The sequence below is a fragment of the Sus scrofa genome, chromosome 4 (assembly GCF_054392235.1).
Source record: "Sus scrofa isolate SSC_HxYL_T2T_F1_AM1 chromosome 4, Sscrofa_HxYL_maternal_Yorkshire_Landrace_v2.0, whole genome shotgun sequence".
Taxonomy (NCBI): Eukaryota; Metazoa; Chordata; class Mammalia; order Artiodactyla; family Suidae; genus Sus; species Sus scrofa.
Genome location: NC_139386.1, coordinates 75361771 through 75369954, shown reverse-complemented (window position 1 = coordinate 75369954; position 8184 = coordinate 75361771).

Sequence of the window (8184 nt, the reverse complement as noted above, 5' to 3'; positions counted from 1 at the left end):
AAAATATAGGCTTATATTTCCAATAAAATCCATGTTGATAAGGGGGAAGGTTTTGAGGACTCAACAAAATAATCCTCAAATTCATTTAACATATAAAAGGGAAAGGATATTAAAACAAATTCTTTTAAAAAAATAATAAAGGATTGGCCATACATTAAAATATATTACAAAGCCATTATAATTAGTACTACTGGCAGAAGAATAAGCAGAAATTAAGGAAACAAAATAATACAAAACAGTATTGATAATAATTTAGTACATTCTATAGACAGCATTGTAAATAAGTAGGGAAGGACAATTATTTGATGTGATGCTAGAAAAACTGGTTGTAAATATAGGAAAAAATGAGCTGCTAACTCCATACCATGCTCTAAAGTCAATTTTGATTGTTACAGTCACACGTACCATGAAAATAAGAGGAAAAAAAGAAGAAAACAGAGCAAAAAAGAGGGAAGGAGGAGTTCCCATCATGGCTCAGCAATAACGAACTCAACTAGCGTCCATGAGGAATCAGGTTCATTCCCTCACTCAATAATGGGTTAAGGGTCCAGCATTGCCCTGAACTGTGGTGTAGGCCAGCAGCTACAGCTCTGATTTGACTCCTAACCCAGGAACTTCTATATGCTACAAATGTGGCCCTAAAAAGACAAAAAGAAAAGAAAACAAAAAACAGGAAAGGATTTTTTAGGCTTAAAGAAAGGGACAAACATCAAAAGGAAAAAAAAAAAAATCTAGGTCTAGACCAAGAAGGCAACATAAGTAGGCTCTGGAATTTCTCTCCTCCCATAGATACACCTAACACACAGCTACACAAGGAACAAATCCCTCTTGGAGAGAAATCCAGACACTAGCTAAGTGACTCCTACACGATAACAGAGAAAATACCCACATCAAAATGGGTAGGAGACAGAGTTCCCTTCTTGGTTCCACTGTTAATGATCTGACTAGGATCCTTGAGGATGAGGATTCAATCCCTGGCCTTGCTCAGTGGGTTAAGGATCTGGCATTGCCGTGAACTGTGGTTGTAGGTCACAGATGAGGCTCAGATCCCAAGTTTCCGTGGCTATGGCATAGGCCTGCAGCTACAGCTCCAATTCGACCCCTAGCCTGGGAACTTCCATATGCTGCAAGGGCAGCCCTAAAAAGCAAACAACAACAAAAAAAAACTGGGTAGAAGAGGCTGAGACACACTCCTACGATAACCCCAAACCCCAACTGGAAGGGAAACCCCAACTCCCAGATGCTCCCTGTGGAGCAAAAGGTATGGGTTGTACATTTAGTGCCCCAGCTTTAAAGGCCGCCTCCTGAGAGATAGGCTCCCAAATCACTTATCTCTGAAAGCCAACAGGGCTTGCATCCCAAGTCCTAGAGTACTCTTCAAACAAAGAAGCCTCTGCTAATGGGCACAAGTGCACTCAACTTGGCTATCCCCTAGGGCTCAGTGCAGAGGGGGAGGGCAAAATCATCCATCTTTGGAAAGGACTTAGCTGCATCCTTTACAATCTGCTGCCCTGTGGGTCTTGTTTCTAATTATTGTGAATCTAGGTACTAAATGATCTGTCCTAGAGCCCAAGTAAGCTGGTGGGTGAGTCCCCCACCTTCTCCCCCCAGCTCACTCCAACAATAAAACCAAGTCTACAGTATCTTCCTGGAAGGAGCTGTCCATGCATCTAGCACCCCAACATTATGGCTGTCATCCAAGGGATAGGCCTCAACTGTCCCACCTCTGCAAACCAACAACAGGGCTTTGCTTGCAAGTCCCAAAGGACTATAGTAAGCAAAGAAGCAGTTTTTAAATAGATGCAGGAGCATGCCCTGTGGCGATACATTCAGGGTCAGCAAGGGGAGGAGGCAAAACTGCCTCTTCCCAGTTTCTCCTGGAAGGGTTGACTGTGTACTTTCCCAGGTACTGCCTCAGGGTCAGATTTCTAGACAGTCTGCATTACAGATGCTGACTGCAATCCTCCCCTCTGGTATGCTGATGGGTCTCAGCACACTCTCAACTACTGGAAGCCACTAAGAAAAAAAAGACAGCAGCTTAGACATTTGCAAAGATCAGAGAAACAACCAGAAGCCCAGGCCAGGTTGACTGACAAGTTTCAGCTCCTATGTGACACCAGTTGGAAAAGTCTGGAAGAGGTGACTTCTTTATCTAGTGTGCAAAAACCAACCCAGACAGTCAAAGAAAATAAAGAAACAGAAATACGTTCAAAACAGAACAAAATAAATCTCAAAAAACCTATCTTAATATAACAGATATAAGTGATTTACCCAATAGAGTTCAGAATATGGACATAAGATACTCACAGGTGTCAGGAGAGCACTGAATGAGCAAAGTGAGAATTTCAACAAGACAGATAATGTAATGAAGTACCAAATGGAAATCATAGAGCAGAAGAGCATAGTAATGGAACTAAAATTCAACATAGATTAGATAAAGCAGAAAAAAGGATTAGTGAACTTTGTCTTTGGACAGGGCAGTAGAATTCATCTAATCAGAGGAACAAAAAAAATTCTTTAATGAAAAAGAGTAAAAATAGCTTAAGGGACTTAGGGAACACCAACAAGGAGACCAATATATGCTTTCTACGAGTTGCAGAAGCAGAAGATAACAGCAAAGAAGCAGAAAACTTTTGAAAAGTAGTAACAGCTGAAAACTTCCCTAAAATGGGGAAAGAGGGATATCCAGATTTAAGAAAGCTCTAGACTTCAAATAAGATGAATCCAAAGAGACTCACAACAAGACACAGTGTAAATGAATTTTCAAAAGGCAAAGACAAAAAGAATTTTAAAAGCACACGAGAAAAACAACTTATGACAAAAGAACCTCCATAAGACTATAAGCAGATTGTTCAGCAGAAACTTTGTAGGCCAGAAGGAACTGGGATGATATATTCAAAGCACTGAAAGAAAAAAAGCTGCCAACCAAGAATGCTCTATCTAGCAAAGTTGCCCTTTAGAATTAAAGTAGAGAAAAAGCATTTCTCAAACAAACAAAAGCTAAAGGACTTCATCACAACTAGAGAGGTCTTATAAGAAATATTAGAGGGAGTTCTTCAAGCTGAAATAAAAGGATGGTAATAAATAACATGAAAACATATGAAAGTATGGCATAGAAAAAACACAAAAGTATAAAACTCACTGGTAAAAGTAAATATACAGTTAATTTGGAATACTCTAATATTGTAATGGTAGTGGGCAAATCATATATAAATAGCATAAAGGTTAAAAGACAAAGGTATTAAAAATGATTACAATAATTTGTTAATGGATACACAATATAATAAGATATAAATTGTGACATAAAAAAGCATAAAATATTAGGGGAAGTGGAAAAATGTACAGCTTTTGTATGTGTTTAAAGTTATAAGCTTAGGAGTTCCTGTTGTAGCTCACTGGTAACAAACCCAACTAGGATCTATGAAGATGAGGGTTCCATCCCTGGCCTCGCTCAGTGGGTTAAGTATCCAGCATTGCCATGAGCTGTAGTATAGGTCAAAGGTGTGGCTCAGATCTGGCATTGCTGTGGCTGTGATGTGTAGGCCAGTAGCTACAGCTCCGATTCATCACCTAGCCTGAGAACTTCCATATGCCATGGATGCAGCCCTCAAAAGACCAAAAAAAAAAGTTATCGGCTTAAAAGAGACTGTTACAAAATGAAGACGTTCTATGTAAGCCTCATGGTCACCACTAAGCAAAAACCTAAAGCAGATAAACAAAAGATAAAGAGAAGGGAATCAAAGCACATGGCAGAAAATCATCAAATCAGTTCTATATTAATGTTTTGAAAGGACAACAGTAGCCACCTGGCACAACTCCTGGACAAAGACACAGTTCACAGATGCAGAATTGACTTAACCTTCTCTCAATGCCTTCAGTGCCTCATAGGCTTGCTCTGGAAGGACCTGGGTCTCAGGCAGGGCACATGAGTAGTACTCACTACCTGCCCAGACTAAAGGGCCACCCAGCAGACCCACAGAATCAGAAGCTAAATAAAATCCACTATCCTAAAAGGCTGAACATAAGCTCAACCTGTTAAACATCACATTATCTGCTTCTCTCCTGACATCTAGTGTTCCTAATTCTTTACTGCAAAATACTTCCATTAACTCTAAACCATGAGAATCAAAATGTTATATGGAGTAAAAATTTTGTTCATTTTATATGTGTTCCATGTAATAAAATAACAAGCTAAATAGTAACAAAATTTGTTTCTACGGAGCAAAAGACTTTTTTCTGTTAATTCTTCCCCTATGAGAAAGTAGTAGATTTTCTTGCTATTCTAGTAGATAAGACAGAGACACCCAGCATACATGGCTGCTCCATTACTGCAGACGAGGGAGGGGACTTCCTGGGGACATACTATTTGCCAGGTACAGGGCCTAAATACTTTAGTGTAAGTTATCACTGTCATTTCAGAAGCTACAAGACCATTCTGATTATGGACACTCAGCCTGACAAGGTACCAAGGATTTTCAGACTCTGCAATGTGGACGTGGAGAGAGCCAACATCCCTTCTTAAAATATCCTGTGCCAGGCTCCAAGTTATGGAACTTGTGGGCAGTCAGAAATATCTGGCTTATTCAAATAGAAGTGAGTGACAGGGGCTGTCCTGCCAAGCAACCGCTCCCATCCCACTGGAGATGTTCACATGTGTGGGAGAATGAGAACTGCTGCACAAAGAACCAACAATTGTTGGGACCACCTTAGCTGTTTCTTACATGTAGAAAAAAAGCCCCATATTTACCAGCTCCTGCCTCCTTTTCTTGCTTTTTTGCTTTTTAGGACCACACCTGTGGCACATGGACGTTCCCAGGCTAAGAGTCAAATCGGAGCTGCAGCTGCAGACCTACACCACAGCCACAACAAGGCCAGTTTCGAACCAAATCTGACCTATGCTGCAGCTGGCAGCAACACGGGATCCTTAACCCACTGAATGAGGCCAGGGATCAAACCTGCATCCTCATGGATACTAGTTGCGTTCTAACCCTACTGAGCCACAATAGGACTCCATTCCTGCCTCCTTTTGTCCTTCCTTTCCTTCTCCTAATCCACACGTTCCCTCACTCACACTCTGTCTTTCAGCCTCTGCTCCCCTCCTGCTGATGAAGTCTGGATCCTGGAAACTCAAAGTGAGACTCGCTGACCAGTAGCATCACCATCACCTGGGAGCTGGTCAGAACTGCAGATCCTCAGGCCCCTCCCCAGACCTCCTGAATCAGAATCTGTATTTGACCAGATCCCTAGGGGATTGGGATTAACACCAGTGTGTAGCAAATGTGTTTATGCTGACAAACCACCTCCAGTAACGGGACCAGCTGACTGGAGCCACGAACTTGCTCAAGGAAAGAGTCCTGGGGTCAGTGACACGTTATCTCCTACAAGCAGGGTATGGAGTGAGGCATCCATACTTTGTGCTCAGAAACGAACCTTCTAATACCGAGTAGCCTTCACCCTCTAAGCTGCCCACTTGGAGGGTCCACAGTGAGCGAGGCAGCATCACCCAGCGACTCAGGCGAGGGGCACCCCTGCTCAGACCTCACCCACCAGGGGTACCCATCAGGGGAGGAGTGCCTTCCTCCAAGCTGTCTAAGCCCCGTCCCAGTACCTGGGAGCAGTCAAGGCCAGAAGGGCTACCTGGGCTAGGAACCCCTTGCCTGGACCTGGTCCTGTGTGGGTCCCCATCACAGGAAGCACACACCTCAGCATTTCATAGGTGCTCCCTCCACCCCCTCTGTGGGGACAAGCCAGCCCTGGGAGCATCATCTGAGCCTGGCCAGACCTGCATGAGTCCTGACTCCTATGTTCCCCCCACAAGGTGCCACCCAACACTACTCCATCCTTGGGGCAGTCCTGGGATTCATGCCTGTGGGACAGCCAGCTCCGGGAGAGCCACCTGGCAACACAGTACTTCTCTTAAGGACAGCAAGAGATCAGGCAGTGAGAGTGGAGTCAACATGCTGATTTTGCAACTCTCACGAAGGGCTCGGAACAAGGTCAGGGATCTGGGCTATAGCTCTGTCAACCCTGGTGCTGGAGCCCCCTGTGTGGGCCCGTGTACCAGCTCCCGCTCATCCATCTTCCCTCCAGTTTACAGCAGGCGAAGGTGGTGGGCGTGGTGACACGTCTCTCAGCCTCCAGCCACAGCACTCCTTCCCCAGGTCCCCAGAGTGTGTCTGGCAGTCCTCTGGCAGTGACCCCTCACCTCCTCCCAGGGCGTCCAGACTTGCTCAGTAATGTCAGCATGTTCTTCTAATCCAAGTCCTCACTTGGCTCTGCTGATGCAGCAATGTCAGGCCTCCCTGGGTCAGTCTTAAGCCAAGCTGGCCAGGGACAGATGTGCCTCACCTGCCCGCCCAGATGGGACTGCTCTTCTGACCTGCCCTCAGGCCCCCTGGTGAGCCCCTGTGGGTAGTGTATGGAACCCAGCAGTGTCGCCAACTTTGAAAGACATTCCATTCTTGGAATAAAATGATTCCAGAAAATTCACAGTTGGAAAACATGAGTGAAAAACAAATGATGGTCCACATTTTCTTCCATTTGTGGTCATCATCAATGGAGCACAGCAAGAAGCTTTGGAAGCAATGAGAAGCCAGTGTCCCTGGGCAGGAAGATGGATGACACAGCAGCATGAGGGACAATACAGTCCGGGCTAAGAGTTACTAGGGAACTTCAGAGTCAGGCAGACTGAGGACATTTCAGTGGAGGCTGGCTGGGAAGAGCCCAGGCAGCTCAGGAATAACAGCAACGGACACGCAGTCAGCCAGAAATGGTACGTCTGGCAAGACTTAATCTTGCTGCTTGGGGACAGAAACCAAATCTGCCACCTTCCATCAGTGCTTCCAGCGGACTAAATGTCTTCATCCACTTCAATTCCATGTTCCATGTGGCTTACTGCCCAAAGCCTATGGTTTACCTCAGTATCTTCAGATAATGGCTCCTATCTTTCTGTACATAATCATTCCTAGTCTTTCGAACATCCTTCCAATCACTCTCTCTGCTTCCCATGTTTGCTTCTCCAGAAGTATCTCTGGAAGAATCAGGACAGCAGATACATACACACTGTCAGAAGAGATCAAAAAATCCTCTCTTCTATGTGCTTGGCTGTCCCCATGGAACGGCTCAACATCAGAGTTTGTGAGGGCATACAGGACGTGGGGGTGGGGAGTGAGGCAGAGACTGAGGACTACATTAAAACACACCCAGGCAAATATACAACAGCAGTTAAATTATTTCCCATGGAAGAAAAGTTCATTCGCAAATAATCACAAATATTTACTGAGGACCTACTGGGCTAAGTAAGCACTGTGGGAGATAAAATTTCAAAACACCGACTCTGCTTTCAGGAGGTGTGCACTTTATCTGTGGAGCTGAAACATCAGAAAGAAAAAGACACACACACACAAAATATTCCAGAGTCTCTGGAGGGAGACCTCAAAGTGAACTGCAAGTAGCATTTAAAGAGTCTTCAGACATACAGAGGGTCAATGGGCACAAATAAACGTGCTCATTATCACTAACCATCAGGAAATGCAAATCAAACCACCTCACACCTGTCAGAATGGCTATCATCAGACAAAACAAGAAAGAACAAGTATTCACCAGGACGTGGCAAAGAGCCCTCGTGCACTATTCGTGGGAATGTAAACTGGTGCTGCCACCATGGAAAACAGGACAGGGTTTCTCAAAAAACTAAAACCAGAATCACCTTATGATCCAGCAATTCCACTCCTGGGTATTAATCTGAAGAAAACAAAGACCATTAATTCGAAAAGATACACACACCCATGTTCACTGCAGCACTACCCACAATAGCCAAGACATGGAAGCGACCACGGATAGGGGAATGGATGAAGACGACCCAGTACATGTGTGTCCACACACACACACACGCACATGAAATGGAACAATGGAATATCATTCAGTCATTAAAAAAAAGAATGAAATCTTGCCACTTGTGGCAAAAGAAATGGATCTGGAGGGTATTATGCTAAATGAAGTAAGTCAGAGAGAAGACAAACACTGTAAAATGAACAAAAACATCTCGGAGTTCCCATCGTGGCACAGTGGTTAACAAATCCGACTAGGAACCATGAGGTTTCGGGTTCAATCCCTGCCCTTACTCAGTGGGTTAAGGATCGGAGTTGCCGTGAGCTGTGGTGTAGGTCGCAGATTCGGCTCGGA